This window comes from Chiloscyllium punctatum, chromosome 17 (genome assembly GCF_047496795.1).
Source record: "Chiloscyllium punctatum isolate Juve2018m chromosome 17, sChiPun1.3, whole genome shotgun sequence".
Lineage (NCBI taxonomy): Eukaryota > Metazoa > Chordata > Chondrichthyes > Orectolobiformes > Hemiscylliidae > Chiloscyllium > Chiloscyllium punctatum.
The window spans coordinates 77,968,453-77,986,548 of record NC_092755.1 but is presented as its reverse complement, the minus strand read 5'-3'; the positions used below and the strand labels follow the sequence as shown (position 1 = coordinate 77,986,548).

Below are 18,096 nucleotides of genomic sequence, written 5' to 3'. Positions count from 1 at the left end.
GAAGGGTTCATGCCCGAAACGTCGATTCTCCCACTATTTCCTAGCTACCAACTTCAACCCTCTCCCAAACAATCTGCTTGCAACCTTATTTCACATTTGATCCTTAAATGAGCTTCCAATCTCATTCATATGCCATTACTAAGTTTGAGCTAAAGTGCGGAGCTGGAAGAGCACAGCTAGTCAGGCATCATCCGAGGAGCAGGAGAACCAATGTTTCAAGCGTAAGCTCTTCATCTAAACAGCTTATGCTCGAAACGTCAACTCTTGCTCTTCAGATGCTGCCTGACCAGCTGTGCTTTTCCAGCATCACACTTTTTGAGTCTGAACTCCAGTATCTGCAGTCCTCACTTTCTCCCATTACTACATTTGTCCATTTTCAGCTCTGTGATATTGTCGGTCTTTGCCCCATCTCAGCTGATCTGCTACTGTTACCCCTAGACTTTACTATTTTAATACAATTCTGGGCTGGTCTTTCATACTCTGCCCTCTGTAAACTTTAGGTCTCTAAAACTATATACAGCAAGTCCAATTCAACCTGTTGACCCACATTGGATCCTGGTTTTTAAAATTTCTATCGATCTTTTCACATCCTTCCAAAGTCTTGTTGCTCCATATCGCTGATGTGATCTTGAGCTCTACCCCCTCTGAATTACCTGAACTCCACTAAATCTGTTCTCTTGTTCATTCCTGTCAGACCAAGCTTTTGGTTGTCTATATCCTCAGGCTCAGTATCAAACCTTGCTTTACAATATTGATATTTACTTCAATCAATAGTTCCTGACCCTTCATCATGAAGTGCTTCACCTGATAAAGATGCAGCGCACCAAAAGCATGTGATTTCAAATAAACCTGTTGGACTATAACCTGGTAAAAACAATGACTGCAGATGCTGGAAACCAGATTCTGGATTAGTGGTGCTAGAAGAGCACAGCAGTTCAGGCAGCATCCGAGAGCAGCGAAATTGACGTTTCGGGCAAAAGCCCTTCATCAGGAATAAAGGCAGAGAGCCTGAAGCGTGGAGAGATAAGCTAGAGGAGGGTGGGGTTGGGGACGAAGTAGCATAGAGTACAATAGGTGAGTGGGAGAGGGAATGAAGGTGATAGGTCGGGGGTGGGGGGAGGGTGGAGTGGATAGGTGGAAAAGAAGATAGGCAAGTAGGACAAGTCAGGGGGACAGTGCTGAGCTGGAAGTTTGGAACTAGGGTGAAGTGGGGGAAGGGGAAATGAGGAAACTGTTGAAGTCCACATTGATGCCCTGGGGTTGAATTGTTCTGAGGCGGAAGATGAGGCGTTCTTCCTCCAGGCGTCTGGTGGTGAGGGAGCGGCGGTGAAGGAGGCGCAGGACCTCCATGTCCTCGGCATAGTGGGAGGGGGAGTTGAAATGTTGGGCCACAGGGCGGTGTGGTTGATTGGTGCGGGTGTCCCGGAGATGTTCCCTAAAGCGCTCTGCTAGGGGGCGTGTGACTCCTGACCTAGGTCAGCAAGATAGTACTTTTAACTACACTTAACATTATTTTTCTGAGAAAGTTGTTGTTTTACAGAAAGTCTAATTCAACTGCACAAATGAAATTCCACAATAGGAGTGAGAGAAAAGTGTTAAACCCAAACGCAGTTTTCTCTGTATCAATAAGCCACTGGGCCATGGTAACATATCATGCTTTCTCACTATCCTAGCTTTTACCTGTTGTCCAAACCAATAACAAATTAGTCATACAAGCTTGTGTAAAGATCACAGTCAATATTTCTGCAAAGAACAAAAATCTGGACTTACTAACCGTGTGTATATCTGTACAATGCACTCTTTCACCTTCTCTACCAAAAGGTATTTAGCAAGTTGACAAGAGAAAACCGGGGATGTTAAGAATGCAGCTACATACCCTGATTGTACGCAACTTCCACTTGGTTTCAAGACACAAGGAGGAAGTCAGAACGGCATCGCTGCTTACTGACGTCATGACAGCTGCCTCATTTACACAGCAAGTATCTGAGGAAATGAACACATGCATCGTGGTTACTATGGTTTACTTTTACTGTTGTGAACATTTATACCATTTAACAAACAGAATCTTTCCCTCTCAACTGAATTTGAGGAGCACTGTTTGATCAACATCGCTCATAAATACCATTTCAAGCAGCATTGAGAGATCCAGAAACTCCATGCACCCTATTACCTCTCATGGGTGCTAGAAATCAAGCCTTGCTATCCCCAGAGAAATTTTAAAAGTTAATGATTTGAGAGTAGTACACAAAACTCCCATTTCTTTTAAGACTCTCAGTTTAAAGATTTGCAGGCTAGGGTGGATTGGCCATGCAAAATTGCCCACAGTATCCAAGGATGTGCGGGTTAGGTGGGTTAGCCATGGGAAATGCAGGGTGACAGGGATAGTGTAAGAGTTGGGTCTGTGTGGAATGCTCTTCAGAGGGTCGGTGTGGATTTGATGGGCCGAAAGGTTCACCTCCACACTGTAGGGAATCTGTGTTGCATGGGTAAAGAGTAAAATTGGGAGGGCAGTTTAATGGTTCTTGTCCACAAGATTTGCTGAGATTATCCTTTTGGCTTGTTCTGTTAGTCCTTGAATTCTCTTTGGCAGACATTTTCACTCATTTGCAGAAGACACAGTGATTGGTTCACAATTTATACGGTCTCCCCAATCGGTTGTACAAATAACATGGGAGGCAATAGCCTGGTGGTATTGTTAGAATGTTCATGCAGAAACTCAGCTAATTTTCTGGGGACCCGGGTTCAAATCCTGCCATGGCAGATGGAGTACAAAAGTAAAACAAAATGAAATACCTGCAACTGATAATCTACTGATGACTACAGTCAATCATGGGGAAAATTCACCTGGCTCACTAACGTCCATCAGGGAAGCAAATCTGTCATCCTTACATATGGTCTACATACAATCCAGACCCACAGCAATGCGGCTGACTCTCAAATGCCTTCTGAAATGGCTGAGCAAGCCACTCAGTTGTATTAATTGCTACAAAAGCATCAATAAAGAAATGAAACTGTCCAGTCCATCTGGAAAAGATAATTGCAGAAACACTGCAGTCAACCCTGAAAAATCTTACTAACATCTGGGGGCTATTGTCAAAATTGGGAGTGAATCAAATTGAATTTATTGTCACGTGTACCAAGGGACAAGTGAAAAACTTTGTCTTGCAAGCAATACAGGCATATCACATAGTTAAGTAGCATAAATAAGTAAATAATAAGTAAACAGCGGCAAAAACAAAAACACAGTTACAGGCGAATGTTAAGAGTTTGAGAGTCCATTCAGTATTCTAACAACAGTAGGGTAGAAATTGCTTCAAAATCAACTGGTGCGTGTGTTCAGGCTTCTGTACCTTCTCCCCGATGGTAGAGGTTGTAGAAAAACATTGCCAGGGTGGGATGGATGTGAGAATGTTGGCGGCCTTTCCTTGACAGCAGGCCTGGTAGTTGGGAGGTTGGCCTTTGTGATTGTCCAGGTCAAGTTCACCACTCTCTGTAACCGTCTCCGATCTTGAATGGTACAGTTGCCATACCAGGTAGTGATACATCCAGATAGAATGCTCTCGATGGCACACCTGTAAAAGTTGGCAAGAGTATTCGCCATCATGCCAAACTTCCTCAGCTGCCTGAGGAAGAGGAGACATTGTTGGGCCTTTGTAACCAGTGCGTCCTCATGAAGAGTCCAAGAAAGCTTGTTGTGCATGACCACTCCCAGGTGCTTGACACTGTCCACTTGTTCCACCTCTGTGCTGTTAATGTGGAGGGGGACATGAGTAACATTTAGCTGAAAGTCAGTAATGAGTTCCTTGGTTTTGCCGGCATTGAGAGCTAGGTTGTTCTCAGTGCACCATTTTTCCAGGTCTTCCACCTCCCGTCTATAGTCTGTTTCGTCGCTATCTGAGATTTGACCGACTATGGTGGGGTCATCAGCAAACTTGTAAATGCCATTTGTCTGGTATTTGGCGAAGCAGTCATGCATATACAGTGCGCACAGTAGGGGGCGGAGTACGCACCTGTGGGGGGCTCCAGTGTTGAGTGGTAGTGAGGATGAAATATTGTCCCCAGTCTTCACTGATTGTGGCCAGTGTGTCAGGAAACTGAGGATCCAGTTGCAGAGAGTGGGGCTTAGTCCGAGATCACTAAGTTTAGTCATCAGTCTCGAGGGGGAAATAGTGTTGAAGGCTGAACTGTAGTCAATGACTCTTATGTAGCTGTTCTTGGTGTCAAGATGTTCTAAGCAGGAGTGAAGTGCAAGTGATATGGTATCTGACGTGGATCTGTTGGTCCAATAGACAAATTGGAGTGAGTCGAGGGTGGAGTTGATTAATGCCATGACCAGCCTTTCAAAGCAATTCATGACCACCAAAGTTAGGGTCACTGGTTGGTAGTCATCGAGATATGTTGCAAGGGCCTTCTTAGGCACAGGGAGGATGTTGGCCCTCTTGAAACAGGCAAGGACAGTGGCCTGCTGGGAGGAGAGTTTGAAGATGTCCGAGAAGACCTCTGCCAGTTGATATGCGCACGCTCTGAGTGTGCACAGCCTGGTACTTCGTCTGGTCCCATCGCTTTCCTTGGATTCACAAGAAGGAAAACTGATCTGACCTCTGATGCAGTGACTGTTGGGATAGGTTCGTCAGGACTTGTCAAAATAGGTGTTACCTCTCCGCCGAAATTCTGCTTAAAGCTAGCATATAAGGCGTTGAGAATACCTGGGAGGGATGTGTCATTGTCAGCTATCTTGCACGGCTCTTTTTAGAACCTGTGATGTCATTCAGTCCTTGCCATAGTTCACATAGTGTTGTATCACAGACTGATCAAACAACAGCCTGGCATAATCATACCTTACAGTCAATGTCCCAGACCTCATCATCAACTCTGGATATGTCCTGTCCTACCAGTTGGACAGTCCCAGCAGAAGTGTCAGCACAGTGGTTAACAGTCAGGAGGGAGTTGTCCCAAGAGTCCTCAACATTGACTCTGGACCCCATGAACTCTCACAGCTTCAGGTTAAATATGGGCAAAGCAACCTCTGACTGGTTACTAAGTATTGTCCTCCCTCAGCTGATGCATTGGTACTCCTCCATGTAAAACAACATTTGGAGGAACACGGAGGGTGGCAAGGATGCAAAATGTAGCCTGGAAGGGGGATTTCCATATCTACTATCAATGGATGATCCATCTAGACCTCCTGTAGAAATCCCCAGCATCACAGATACCAGTCTTCAGCACATTTAATTCACTTAAGAAATGGTTGGAGGCAGTGAATACTGCAAAGGCTATGGACCCTGACAACATTCCAGCAACAGTTCTGAAGACCCATGCTCTGGAACTTGTGGCTCCCTTGGCGAGCTCTTCTAGCACTGTTGCAATACTGGTATCTACCCAACAATGTGGTAAATTGCTCAGATATTTCCTGTACACAAAAAGTGAACAAATCCAACCTGGCCAATTACTACCCATCAGTCTACTCCTAACCATAAGTAATGTGATAGAAGCTGTCATCAATAGTGCTATCACACAGCATCTACTCAGCAACTGCTATCACACAGCATCTACTCAGCAACAGCTTGATCAGTGACGCCCAGTTTGGGCTCCTCCAGGACCACTCCGCTCTTGAGCAGAATTTCACAGCTGAGGTAATAGTGACAGCCCTTCACATCATTTCACAGAGTGTAGCATCAAAGGCTCCAGTGAAACAGGGATCAACAGGCATCAGTGGGCAAACTCTCCACTGCTTGGAGTCCTACCTGTCACACAGGAAGATGGTTATGGTTATGGTTATTGGACAGCAATCATCTCAGCTCCAGGACATCTCTGCAGGAGTTCCTCAGGGTAGTATTTCATGCCCAACCATCTTCAGCTGCTTTATCAATGACCTTCCCTCCATTATAAGGTCATAAGTAGGAATGTTCACCAATGACTGCACAATGTTCAGCACCATTTTTCACTCCTTAAATATTGAAGCAACCCATATTCAAGATCTGGACAATACCCAGGCTTTGGCTGACAAGTGGCGAGTAACATTTGCGACATATAAGTGCTGTGCTATAACCATCTCCAAAAAGAGACAATCTACTACCCCTTGTTATTCAATAGTGTTACTATCACTGAATTCCTCCACTATTAACATCCTAGGAGCTATCACTGACCAGAAACACAACTGGATTTGCCAAATAAATGTCGTGGCTAGAAGAGCAAATCAAAGGCTAGGAATACTGCAGTGAGTAACTCACCTCCTGACTCTACCATCTACAATGCACAGGTCAGGAATGTGATGGAATACTCCCCACTTGACTGAATGGGGACAGCTCCAACACCACCACCCAGGATAAAGCAGGTCACTTGACTGACATGACATCCACAAGCATCCATTCCCTCCATTACCAAAGCTCTGTAGCAGCAGTGTGTACTAATCTACAAGATCCTTAGACAGTATTTTCCAAACCCTTTCATCTTGAAGGACAAGGGGCAGCAGATACATTGGAATATCATCCCCTGCATGTTCCTTCACTGTCATTGGGTCAAAATCCTGGAATTCTCTCCCTAAGGGCATTGTAGGTCTACATACAACACATGAACTGCAGCAGTTCAAGACAGCTCGCTACCACCTTCTCAAGGCGCAACTAGTGATGGGCAATAAATGCTGGCAAGTTACTTTTTTAAAACTGCTACAACTCTTGGTTCTTTGGAAGTCCTTTTCCCATTTCAATGATCACAAATACAGAATAATAAAATGTTACAGCTTTACAACCCCTTAACCTTGATCTTGCACCTTCTTCTTAGTTCCAGTAATAAGGCAATTTCCATCCACGTCAGCAACACGAATGGTTTTGACCACCACCATTATCGCCTACATGTGTCTTTTTAATCACTTGAAACCAGACTTTTCAAGTGCAACCACAAAATACATGGCATTCAGACTGTCTCAGCCCATAGGCCCTCACACACTTCTTCAAACTCTAATGGCCTTCCTTATAGAGTCATACTGCATGGAAATAGTCACTTTGGTCCAAGCCGTCCACGCCAACCATGTTTCCACACCAAACTAGTCCCATTTGCCTACATTTGGCAGATATCCGGCTAAACCTTTTCTATTCATGTACTTGTTAGAGTGTTTTTTTTTAATATTGTAACTGTACTGCATCCACCCGTCTTCTGGCAATTCATTCTTTGTGTAAAAATGTTGTCCCCCATGTTCTTTTTAAATCTTCTCCTCTCACCTTAAAAATATGCCCCTAGTTTTGAACTCCCCTATTCTAGGGAAAAGATATTTGTTCTTTACCTTATTTATACCCCTCATGATTTTATAAATCTCTAAAATATCACCCCTCAACCTCCTACACTCCAACGTAAGGAGTTCCAGCCTAGCTAACCTCTGTTTATGACTCAAACCCTCCATTCCGGCAATGTCCTAGTAAATCCTTTCTGAAACCTCTCCAATTTAATAATTTCCATCCTTTAGCAAGGTGACCAGAGTGGACACAGCATTCCAGAAAAGGCCTCACCAATGCGCTGCACAACCTCAACATGATGTCTCAACTCCTATCCTCAAAGACCCCTGAGCAATGAAGACAAGCATGCTAAATACCTTAACCACCCTATATGCGATGCAAATTTCAAAGAACTATGTACATGAATCTCTCTGTTCTACATCATTATGTAAGGCTCTAGCATTAATTGTATAATTCCTATCTTTGTTTGTTTTACCAAAATGAATAGCTTGCATTTATCCAAATTAAATTCCATCTGCCACTCCTCAGCCCACTGACCCAATTGATCATGATAACTTTGTAATCTTTGATAATCTTTGTCACTATCCACAATACCACCAATTTTGGTGTTACCTGCAAGCTTACTAACCATAATAATAAATAAACAACAAATTAACACACAAACAGACATATTCCCCTTCCAGTAGGTCACTGTTTAGTTAATTTCTGAATTACATTTCAGAGATGGTTTGCTTCAAAACTGTAAAATGACATGCTTCTGACAGGTTCAGAATTTATGTTAGATCAGCACGGTCGAAGATAATGTCAAATTTCTAGTAATGTGCAATAACATCTCAGGGATTGTTTTATGCCAGTGCTTCCCAAACTCTTTGCCACGAAGATCCAGTCTTGAGACTTGAACGTTGTCAAGATCCTTAATTGATAACATTGAGAAAGAAGGAGGGGTAGGAATAGATCTACACAAATGAGAAGGGAGCCTGTAAAGGTAGGGACCTGTTGAAGGGGAGTACAGCTGTTCACATTCCAGTGGTTCATGACGCCTTGGAGATCATGACCCCAAAACCTCAGTTCATGACGTCACTTTGGTTTCCTATGCCTACTCTGGAAAGCCTTGATACACACAGTGGAAGCATGTTATTTAATCCTGTACAAAGCAAGTGGATTAACATTAATCTTTCAGGTCATGGTCTGACATCAGAACTGGGAAAACTGAATAGGTTTAAGCAATTAACAGGATGATGGTTGAAAAAGAATAATGAGAGTCTATGACAGAGTGGAAAACAGGAGAAACTAAATTACCAAAGTTTCTGGTACAAAGCCAAAGAGAGCAGGAACGAAACAAGAGAAAGATTGGGAGAATTATTTTTCCATGGAGTTGAGAGTCATTGGAATGCTCTTCCTCAAAGTAAGCAGTCTTGGAATATTTTTAAGGTAGGGGTATGTTGAGTATACCCCTACTTAAAAATAGGGTAATGGTATATAGGGCAAAACGATGACAGAGTAAACCACTTCTGACGGAGCTTCTCTACTCCACCTGTTGTTTTTCTTACTTTTTATTTTTCAATTTTCTCTCCCCTTAGCACCGGAGGCTAATCCTGGAGCACAGTGCGGGCTGAGACACCCAGGCGAAGACCAGTGCAGGAGCGGGGGGGGCAGTCCTGGAACTTACCTTGGAGCAACTGAGTGCCAATGTGGAGTGGACTGGAGGCTTGGAGGGGAGCGGGGACAGCTGTTCGACTGGTCTGGTGAAGGTGGTCAGACCATATGCTAAGGCCCTGCACGGAGCTGCTACAATGTAATGTTTATTTGAAAATTTTACCTGACTGTAAAGTCAATCCTTTAATGATGTCTTATTTCTAACTTATTTTATAAACTCTGTAAAGTAATGCAATAACTTTTTATTCCTCTTTTGTATCCAAGATTTGTACCTAGGTACCTAAGATGGCGCCATAAGACGACGACATTGTAAAAGCTTTTCACTGCTGTGCTCTTCCAGCACCACTCTAATCTTGACTCTGAGCTCCAGCATCTGCAGTCCTCACTTTCACCCAAGGGAAGTAATCAGATCAGTCATGATCTTATTGAACACTGAAGCAAACTTGAGATCTTGAGTGATATACTCCTGCTCCTGATTTGTAGCTTGTTTGTATATAGAGAGGTAGTGTGAATGGGAGAACTATGAACAACCTTACAAAAGCAAAATCAATGGAAAGTAAGATTAAAAACTACAACCTGCAAAAAGGGAAGCAACATATAGACAGATCACAATCTGAAATGAATGAAGTCAGTATTGAGTTCGAGTCCAAGGGTATAACGTGCCTAATCGTAAAGTGTGTTGCTGTTCTTGAAGCTTATGCTGAGGATCAATGCAATGCTGCTCTTACGCTGAGCTCAATGTGCTTAGTCTCCTGCTAGGCAGAGAATTAAATGACAGGTATCTGAAATGTCAGGTCACATTCTCAGACAGAATAAAGGTGGTCCCACAAAGCAGTCACCCAATGTGCGTTTGGCCTTCACTTTCCTACACTCCACTCCAGGTCTGAGAGTGTACAGGACAATTACAAGAATGAAAGAAAAATGAAGAATGTAACCTGAATAGAGGGATCCTGATACAACACAGTGTGCTACTGCAACCTCACAATTGGCCTGTGCAATGTTACAATCCAGCAGAGCCTCAAGCAGTCAGGGGTCAACTGGAAGCAGATCAGCCATGATATCCTTTTATCACTCACAGGACATAGGCATCACTGGCTGGGCCAGCATTTATTGCCCATTCCTGGCTGACATTTACTGGTGAAACAAGTTCAAGGGGCAGGTTTATTCCTGCTCCTAACGGTTGCTGGTAGGTATCCTGCAAGACACAGCCAACTTATCTTGGTTTGATTAGTAATACACAACAAACCTAATCACCTAAACAACAAGCAAAATGTTGGAGATGCTAGAAATCTGAAATACTCTCACAATGCTGGAATCACTTACCAAATTAGTAAGCATACTGGAGAGAGAGAGCGAGAGAGAGAGAGCGCGAGAGAGCGAGAAAAAAACAGGACAGTTCACATTTCAAATGCAGACCTTTGGTACAGCAAAAACATTTCGGGGCAGCACAGTGGCTCAGTGGTTAGCACTGCTGCTTCACAGCGCCAGGGACCCAGGTTCGAGTGACTGACTGTGTTGAATTTGCACATACTCCCTGTGTCTGCATGGGTTTCCTCCGGGTGCTCTGGTTTCCTCCAACAGTCCAAAGATGTGCAGGTCAGGTGAACTGGCCATGCTAAATTGCCCATAGTGTTAGGTGCATTAGTAAAAGGCCGGTCTGCCATTTAATAGGCCTGCTCTGCCATTTAGTAAGACCATGGCCGATCTTTTCATGGACTCAGTTCCACTTACCCATGCTCTCACTGTATCACTTAATTGATTTATTGTTCAAAAAAAAAACCTCTTATCTTTATGAACATTTACTGAAGTAGCATCAACTACTTCACTGGACAAGGAATTCCAAAGATTTACAGCCCTCTGGGTAAAGAGGTTCCTTCTCGATTCAGTCCAAAACTGGCTCCCCCTAATTTTGAGGCTATGCCCTCTTGTCCCAGTTTTATCCGCCAGTGGAAACATCCTCTCTGCTTCTAATTTATCTATTCCCTTCATAATTTTATATGTTTTGATAAGACACCCCTCATTCTTCTAAATGCCAATGAATATAATCCCAGTCTACTCAGTCTCTCCACATAAGGCAACCGCCCTCAACTCTGGAATCAACCTAGCGAACCTCTGTATCCTCCCCTCCTGCCAGTTCTTAAGTAAAGAGACCAGAACTGCATGCAGTACTCCTGGTGTGGCCTCACCAGCTCCCTGTACGGCTGCAACATAACCTCCCTGCTTTTAAACTCGATCCTTTTAGCAATGAAGGAAAAAATTCCATTTGCCTTCTGAATTATTTCCTAATCCAATTCATCGATTCGCCTGTGCCTCAGATGCTGCCTTGCCTGCTGTGCTTTTCCAGCACCACACTCTCGACAATTAATACTCAAGCCAGGTTCCATATTGGGATCATAATAGAAGACATAGGAAGACTCCTTGAAATACTTAAGATCCAGGGGTTCAGTGAAAATGTGAATTTGAGAGAAAACAGTATTAGTTTTAAAAAAGTTGCTTTGTTTTAAATTAATGGGACTGAAAGTTGATAAATCCCCAGGACGTAACGATCTTAACCTAACAGTGTTGAAAGGCTGCAAAAATACTGGATGAATCAGTGATCATCTTTCAAAATTCTGCTAATTCTACAACTGTACCTGTAGATTGGAAGATCATAAGGTCAGGATGAAGGACTTCTGCTCGAAATGTCAACTCTCCTGCTTTTCAGATGCTGCCTGACCTGCTGTGCTTTTCCAGTGCCACCCTTTTGACTCTAACCCAAGCAGGACCTGGACAAGTGTTGGAGGAAACCTTGACTTACAGTGTCAAAAAGCCCTGAACTAAGGCTGTACCCCTTGACATGTCAGAGCACTGTAGTAGTATGGCCTGGTATCTCTGGCTAAAGAGGCAACGCACAAAAAAGGCAAGGCAATGTGCAGGGATGTATTGAACATCCAGGTAAACTCAGAGTGGAACGAGAACAAGCCCAGAGATGCTGCCTGGTCCACTCCATGAGCTGGCGCATGTCCCTGAGCATACAGTGTCCTTGTTACAGATTTACAATGACAGTCACTAGTGCAGCCAGAGGTCCAAAAGCATCCTGCAAGTGGTTCGAAGATATGCCGTCAGTATTCTTAGAGGTTGACACATAGCGAATGGGAATGTCCATGGATGCACGGTGCAGATGGCTGGTACCAACAAAGTATGCCATGAGATGTTCATGCTGGACCTACAGCATGGAGGCTATTTGAAGAATGTGGCAAGCTGATTATATCAGGTGCTCACCCTGACTACCATGTTGAGAAGTCTCAACATTCAGATTGTAGGAAGCTGCACGGTAATGAAGGAATACATGTATTATTAAGGCTGTCAATCTAAGAAAGCCAGTTCCTTTGAAGAAACTGACAACTGTCTCCCAATAGATACTGTTCACTTGAACAGAAATGCCCATGTTATCAGCTTAGCACAAACTGATCATAAAAGCTGTAACCAAAGTGAATTGCAACAGTGATCAGTCATCATAATAGCGTTGGAACATTATATAATGAGATGAATCCTGGATGAAGCTCCGGCAGTTCAAAACTGAATGGTCTGTTGGTTTTCAATGAAAATATGATGAATCAAGTCACTCTGCAACAAATAGAAAGCATCTGCAGATCCATTGCTGACACACCCAAGGCAGCCAGCAGTCATGTCAAATTGAGCAAAGAGAAACCTATTCAGTATCAATAAAAGCGGTGTAAAAATAGTGGTCCTTTGTCATGCAATGCAGAGTTAAAACAAAATTTCAAATGATCTATCCAAGGTACATCATGGTCATTTGCATAATAGGAAGAATTTGCAATCAAATGTCTTGAAATCATCATGTGCAATAGTTGCAGTCTCCAAATGTCAAAATAGAATCTTGAGAGGATGAACAAAAATTAAAAATATAATTATATGATCTGTATTTAAGGGAGATTTTAATGGAGAGTTTAAAAACGACCCTTCTCAAAAGAAAATTAGAGTGTGAAATAAGGCAATCTGAAAACTACTTGGCTGTTTTTCCTTAACTTCATTCTTTAGTGGTAGTTTCTGCTGTCAGCTGCTGGATCGAAACACCACTGCAAGTACTGCATGTGGAAGGATTAACAACAACAGACTGTCATGTTATCCTAGCAAGAAAGAGAATTCCAAAAACCAAAGCAAAGCAATCATTCACATAATCTTTCATTTGTTGAAATGAAAATTGTTTTAATTATTACAACGTTAACTATGGAAATATGCAAATTTAAGTCTTAAACATTGGAAGTAATAGATAGTAAAAACATTGACCTAGAAACGTCATTATGTGATACCCTAGCAATGTAAATTTTGAAGTAATTGACTGGCCTTCTTATTTTTATTTTCATAAAAGTATTGATCCATTTATTTTAAAATAAAACATTTTAAAGCCTACACTTGGTGTGAACAATGATTTTCTGTCAAGCAGAGTAAACTTACATGTGCTAGCCTGGGGTTTAATATCAGATCTATAGCAGAGCTATTCATTTATTTTTTTCTGAGAAAACTGTCATCAGGGAAGAGAGAACGAGAGAGCCAAGAATGCCATTTGGGATGATGTTGCTCCTTTAGAAGGGTTATGGTGTCCTTGGCTCTTTTTTTCCCCCAGAGAAGCTTTAAAGGATACAGACTCAAAAAAGCCTAAATTTGAAGGGCTTTAAGGCCAATTTGATTATAGCTAACAGCTACTGCCTCAGACAAAAGGCTTTCAAGTTAAAAAAAAACACTTGTTCAATGAAGATAAAGATCACACCACACCAGGGTACAGTCGAACAGGCTTATTTGTAAGTGCAAGCTTTCGGAGTGTTGCTCCTTCATCAGGTAGCTAATGAAATAGGATCACAGGACATAGAATTTATAGCAAAAGATCATAGTATCACACACTGATGTGATAGATTGAACAAACCTAGATTGATTGTACTTCCAAATAAACCTGTTAAACTATAACCTGGTTTAATGTGATTTTTACCTTTGCCCACCTCAATCCAACACCGGCACCTTCACATCATTGTACAATGAAAGGGGAGCGGCCAGTTCTTCCAGCTCAGCTTTTCTCTGACTTGATTTGGTTTTTGAGAGTTTGGCTATTCACTGGACACAGTCAGGCAATTGTGAAGCTGCTGGACCCAAGAGAAGCAGCTCCATCCTGACCCTTCCTCTCACTGACTTCTCTGTCCTGTAAGATCTTGTGTTTGATTTTACCTTTTGTGCCTAGTGGTGGTTAATGGGATTGTTGCAAGTACTGGGAATTGCATCATTAAGTTAGTATAATTTGTTAGGTTTCCAGATAGGTTAAGTTATTCAGTATTCCATCCTAATTTGTTTGTGTTTCATTTAGTAATCTTTTAAAGGATTTTGGTTTTGTTTGAAACTAAGTGGTTTGACTAGCTGCATCTCTCCTGGGTCACCTGTGTTACACCTGGCCCATAACACAGTGAAGTACAATTCGAAAAGTCAGTCATCAGAGGCTGTCACCACGAATGCCCTGGAATCAAAAATCGTTTGCATACAATGAACTGAAAATGGATTGCAAAGAACAAAAAGAAAGGAACTTTACACAGCATAATACTATTGAGACAGCTCTGGCTGAAGCTCTACCTTCCATTCCTATATCAGCAGATGTTTATCAGTTAAGGATCAAAGTATATCCATAAAAGGCAGTAAATATATTTAAGGTGTAGATAAACCATTCTTTAATTGAATGATGGAAAGCAGAAAGCCACCTAAGGTGCAACCTTGAAAGAACATAGCTGTGACATGGCTTTGGCCCCTCAGGTGCCAAAACAAAATGATTTTTATAAACATATCCAATTTTTTTTAAATCAATCTGTTCAGAGAGGTTACTGCACAGCTCTGAAGCAGAAGGGATGTCAAGCCACATCTCCTGGCTTAGAAGCAGGGATACTACTACTACACCGCAACTGCCACGATTTGTTTGCTATATGATGGCTATAATGAGGTTATATTTTATTGATGTCAGCTGAAAAGAAGATGATTGATTATGCTAAACTATTTGGCTAGTTTTTTTTTGAAGTGACATGGAAGGTTGCTGAGATGCACATGCACTTGCAAATCGCATTTAGTAAAAAAAAAGAATTTATTTTAATTTAATAAAATGACATGCAAAAGATTTGTGCGTAAAGGTAGAGCTCAGTAAATAGAAGGAACAGTACAACACAGATACAAATTTTATGGAGTTACAGGAATCAAAGTACTGGTTATGAATGTTTCTCAGCCTGCAGTAAGGTTAATGGTGAAATTCACCATTGGCAAATATTCAGATTCCTGCTTTTCCTGATCGAAGTATGAATGACAGATTTGGATGTACAGGGCATAACTTCAAAAGCTGCAGATAATACAAAACTTGTGAACTGTGAGGAGGGTAATGTAGAACTTAAAAATTATATAGACAGGCTTCTAGAATGGGGACAATTGGCAGATGAAATCTAATGCAGAGAAAAGAGTAATGTGATTCATTTTGGTATAGAAGGGCACAACAAAATAAAGAATACAACTCGAAAGGTGATGGGGTAGCAGACGGTCCAGAAGGGATATGTGCAGAAATCATTGAAGGAGGGCAGGGTAGATTGAGACAGCAGAGGTCTTGGATGGTGTCAAGATTCTCGAATACAGTTATAGTTACACCTCCTCAGGCAAGGGGACAGTATTCCATCACACTGTTTTGTTCCTTAGAGATGGTGAACAGCATTAGGGAGACAGGAAGTGACTTATTCTCCACAGCATTCCTTGCCTCTGATCTGCTCTTGCAGCCACAGTGTCTATATTACTGATACTTACCAGTTTCTGGTCAATGGTAACCCCCACAATGTTAATACTGAAGGATTCAGCAATCATAATGCCAATGGTTAAAATCCCTACTGTTGGAGATGGTCATTGTCTGAAATATTATCTGCCATTTGCCACCCCAAGCCTGGATTATGTCTAGGTCTTCCTGCATATGGTCACACTCTGCTTCAATGTCTGAGGAGTGGCAAATGGCGCTGAACATTATGCAATTAACAGCAAACACCTGATTTCTGACCTTACGATGGAGGGAAGGTTATTGATGAAGCAGCTCATTGGCCAGAGGACATTTCTCTACTACCACCAGGCGATCTGGAACAGGTTAATTGAGCATAGCAGGAATACATGACGCTGGTAATGTAACTCCACTGTATTCATTTGATGCTTGTCACCAAAAATCATTTTAACATCAGTTTGAATGCTCTGTCCAATCCAGCTTAGCTTTCCCTTTTCTAACACTATCCACTAATGGTATATATACTTCTTTAAGTGAAACACTTAGAGAAAATAAAATAAAATCATTTACCATTGGGTGTATTCTCATTTATAAAGTACTTAGAAACACCACGTCATGATTAACGTTGCTATATAAATTCATTATACAAAAGAAATAAAAATTAAAATTGAATCTTGCAATACTGATCCTCAACTGTCACCACGTAACCAACCAGCTGCGAATATCTATGGCCATTAATTACCATTAGAACATAAGCTCATTTGATATAATCAAAACAACATCCTCTACACTCAGTGAATTTCATATTAAATGTCAAAAGAACTTGGCATTAAACATTTAAAACTGTAAGACGAATACAACTCCCCTACTTCAAGGGATAGACATTAGTCTAATTTAACAAGATATAAATCTTCAATTATTGTGAAAGATATGTGATCAAATAAAAAATGTAGTTATTTTGAAGTCTAAATTTTTGAAAGTTAAATTCTGTACACTGTGGTTAAATAATAATTGAACCCTAATTGCAACCTCAGCAAAAGATTACAACTGAATTTATTCAAGACTTGAGTTTCCTAAAATTTCAGTCAGCTTTCAAATAAAACAACCAGTATTTTACTATTTTCCATTCAACTTTCACAATCTTCATAAGTATTGCCACTGCAAGCAGCCATTTTGTCTCAAAGGCAGTAACACTAAGATGCTGGGCAGAATCGATTATGTTCCTGATGCATTGAGTCATGGAAGTAGTGCTGGAGATTTTAATTAGTGGAATAGTTGATATTTTGCTAATGAACAGTAGTACACAAAGCCACCCTCACATCCAGCCACAGTCATGGCTTTCAAATGGGAAAAAAACCTTTGATATTATTCTTTAGAATCATTGAATATTACAGCACAGGAGGTGGTTATTCAGCCTATCAAAGCCTGTGCTTGTTCTTTTAAAGAGCAATCCAGTCATTTTCCACATCCCTTTTATCCCCATATCACTATTTTGTTCCACTTGGAATGCCCCACAGCTAATATCAAATAGCAAATACAGGTAAGACATATTCCACAGATTTAACAATACTAACCCGACCAGGGGTTAATAGGGATAGTAGATCATAAAATTTCACTAAACTGAACAAAGGATTATTATAAAGATTGCATATTTTTACTTTTTGATTGTGGACTAAAATAGAAACACACTTCTCTTAAAACCCAGGACTGAGGAAAAGCTGCTGCAGTTTTGAAAACAAGTTACTTAACACATTGCGAGTTGTGTTTACACTGGTGCTTTGCAAGCAGTGGAGGGGGGGGGGGTAGAAAGTGGACAGATATGCCATCACTAGGGTCCGTGCGCAGAGGATGATTTGCCTGGTAACAAAGTAGCTGATTGGTTTATGCAAATATGATTAGTTGTGAATGCCAGAAATCATCAACCTGGCAGTGGCTCGCTGATCAGCTCCTGGACAGGAAAAAAGGTCAGAAGTTGATAATAGAAGGGGAGAAGCCTCCAGAACACTGAAAAGAACAGTTCCCTATCTCTTTGCAGTAAAAGTACATGAAGCCTGAAGACAGACACTTCTGTCCCTGACCAGTTAGTAAAAGCTGTCGCCTTTAACGAGTAACTAAGAGATTTGTGAAGAAGTGAAAGAACCTGGATAAAGGACACCGAAGAATTGAAGATCATGTGAACCAAAAGGAACATCTCATTGAACCCTGTGAACTGGTGCTGTTGGATTATGTTTCCCTAGTTTCACTTTCCTCCACACATAACCCTAATTTTTTTTTCCTGTGTTTATTCCTATCTGTGTTTAGGGGTTTAAATGAGGGTCAACAGTAGACTTATACAGTGTGTTCTGGTACAAAAAGACTATTGCATTCCTCTTCAGCCTCACGCAATAGAAAATTGCACTGTACGAAATCGCTATAGAAAAGCGTTATACGCAT

The 18,096-nt window shown here is 41.6% G+C and overlaps 1 protein-coding gene across 4 annotated transcripts in view; it reads right to left on the bottom strand.

The window, feature by feature from the left end:
• Window positions 1-18,096, bottom strand: part of pitpnm2 (phosphatidylinositol transfer protein, membrane-associated 2) — a 474,817-nt gene that overhangs the window by 371,874 nt on the left and 84,847 nt on the right. For all 4 annotated transcript variants that reach the window (XM_072587642.1, XM_072587647.1, XM_072587648.1 and 1 more), the window contains exon 2: window positions 1,877-1,983. The gene's annotated coding sequence lies outside the window, so the exon portion shown is untranslated. The remainder of the gene's footprint in view (window positions 1-1,876; window positions 1,984-18,096) is intronic.